Source organism: Anopheles arabiensis (genome assembly GCF_016920715.1).
Source record: "Anopheles arabiensis isolate DONGOLA chromosome X unlocalized genomic scaffold, AaraD3 X_pericentromeric_contig0014, whole genome shotgun sequence".
Lineage (NCBI taxonomy): Eukaryota > Metazoa > Arthropoda > Insecta > Diptera > Culicidae > Anopheles > Anopheles arabiensis.
This window is the reverse complement of record NW_024412092.1, coordinates 247,501-250,000: the sequence shown is the minus strand read 5'-3', so window position 1 is coordinate 250,000 and position 2,500 is coordinate 247,501. Positions and strand designations below refer to the sequence as shown.

At 47.6% G+C, this 2,500-nt stretch overlaps 1 pseudogene; it reads right to left on the bottom strand.

Moving 5' to 3' along the window:
• LOC120907648 overlaps window positions 1-2,500 on the bottom strand; it is a 9,137-nt pseudogene that overhangs the window by 3,286 nt on the left and 3,351 nt on the right.

Genomic DNA, 2,500 nt, shown 5'->3' with positions numbered 1-2,500 from the left:
CTATGATGCGTTCTAAACCTTTACCTGCCCCGTCTAGTAGACAAATGGGGCGAACTGAACCCGGTTCCCCTGGTGGTTTGTTCGGCTTCGGTATTAACACCAACCTCTGCCTTTTCCACTCATCAGGGAACTTCGCGTTCTCTAAACAGCCTTGGTAAACCCTGCAAAATGCATCGGTTGCAGTCAACATACCAACTTTCAGCGCCTCATTCGGGATACCATCTGGTCCCGGCGCCTTCTTGTTAGGTAGTCTCCTGGCAACCGCAAGAATCTCATCATTAGTTACCCTTTCAAACTCTCGTGGCTGATCGATACGATATTCAGGCCACACCGTGTTTGGGTGAGTAGGAAAAGCTCGCTCACCACTTCCTAAACTCGTCCAATGTCATGGTTCGGGGTCCAATCGAACCCTCGGCCACTTTCTTGAACGTATGATATACTATACCGAATGATGCGTTGTTCGCTGTTCCCAGGAACTCTTTCCACTTCCTCTGTCGGGTATGCTTGATCAATCGCTTGAGGGCATTCCGTGCCACCTTGAACTCGTCCCTAAAAGTAGAATAGAGATCAGTATTAAAAGCTCTTTGCGCTAATCGATCGCGGTGTTTGCACTCTTTGCGAAGTGCCTCAATCTCTAACGTCCACCAAAATGCACTCTTGTTAGGAGTGTACCTCTTACGTTTAGTCATCGTCGCATTACACGCCGTGACAAGTATACGCATTAAGTCTTCGCTTGTTGTGACCTCGGTCTCAAAAGCGGCTTGCATCATAACTTCAAATATATCTTTGCTAAAATACTTGATGCTCCATCCCGTTATGGGTCGGGACAGATTACGCACGCTTTGCGTCTCAAGATCTATTCGTATTGCACGATGATCAGAGTTCATATAGCTAGATAACACCTCCCACTTAAATGATCTTGCTACGGTTCTGCTCGCAAAAGTAAGATCAACTACTGACGTGCGCCCTGGTCCAACATAAGTTGGGGTGCTGCCGTCGTTCAATAAAATTGCGTCAATCTGCGCAAAGGTTGATAGAACCAACTCACCTCTTCGTTTCTGGGTTTTCCACGCTCGCCAAGTTGGTTGTTCCAACTTGATGACCAAGCGTTGAAGTCCCCCGATAACGAATTTGTGGATACCGGTTACGGCCATTACCGTGTTATCCAACATGTTCTGGAACTCTTCCATACTAAATCTAGGTGGCGCGTAAACGCTAACCACTCGCATATCACCTATGTCAACTATCATTAAACCCTTCAGAGCCTTACCGACTACCTTTAACTGGTAAGTCCGCGTTAACCACTACCGCTGCTGTGTTATCGTCATTGCGTAACACTTTGACGTTGGTTGTTGCCAGATACGGATCTGCAATCAACACTATATCCGCAGATTCTTCCCTAATCGTTTGCCACATTAATTGAAATGCAGCATAACTATGATTCTGGTTATGTTGTAGCAACCTAACCATTATGGTCTAATCGTTCGCCTTCGGGGACACATATAACTGCCCGTTGCGTGAAGGTTCTGTGACCTCGTACCGCAATCCAAACACTTGACAGAGTTGGTACAAGCTTGCTTCTTGTGTCCACTCAAACCGCATTTCCAGCACAGATTACTTCTGTCTGGTTCCCTACAATGGTAGCTCGTATGGCCTACCTTCCAACACTTATAGCATTTCTGCTCTTCCATAACCTCGCGGATATGGCATATCGACCAACCAACTTTCAGCTTTCCCAAATTCAAGAAGCTTTGAAAGTCTGGCAGCGATACGTTGATCCGTGCCCACTGCGTACCGGCCGCGCGGCCTTTCTTCATTTGATACGATCTGTTTCTATCTCGATGTTGAGCTGTGCTTTGACAGACTCCGCAACCTCCTCTGGGGTGGTAATTTCATCGAGATGCATGATCTCAATCATTTTAGAAGGAGCTAGCGTTCTCACTGACGCCTTGCCCTTCACCGCTTCCTTAACCTTTGGGGCAATTGCACTAGCAGAACTACCCTGCTTAAGTTCTAGCAACATGCCTCCATTCTGGGCCCGTCGGACCTTAGAGATTGTCTCTCCAACCGATTTAAGAGCATCGGACTGCTTCATTTCCTTGAGCAACTTCGCCAGCTCCTCGGAAGTGCAGTCCGATATCAGCAGAGCCTCAGGCCGCTTCCTGGGCTTATTCTGCTTCTTCTTGCTCTTCTTCTTCTTCCTCTTATTAATTCTACCCTCATTAATATTCGGTCCGTTTCTCGGACTTGGAATATTTTCCACCGCTTCCCTAACAGGGTCAACCTCGATGGTTGTTGTTGTTGTTGTTGCAATCTTTGCAACCCACTTGGACCAGGCTGTTGGTCATCAGCCACTGGTCTTCTGCCTTTTCGCGTTTGCGGCCCGAATCCATCGTTACCGTCAAACGACGTTTGCGTTTGACGGTCGAGGACCTGCTGCATGCGATTTACGGCTCTGTACCTTCGAAATTCGGACATTACCTCATCGAGGAAGTCCATC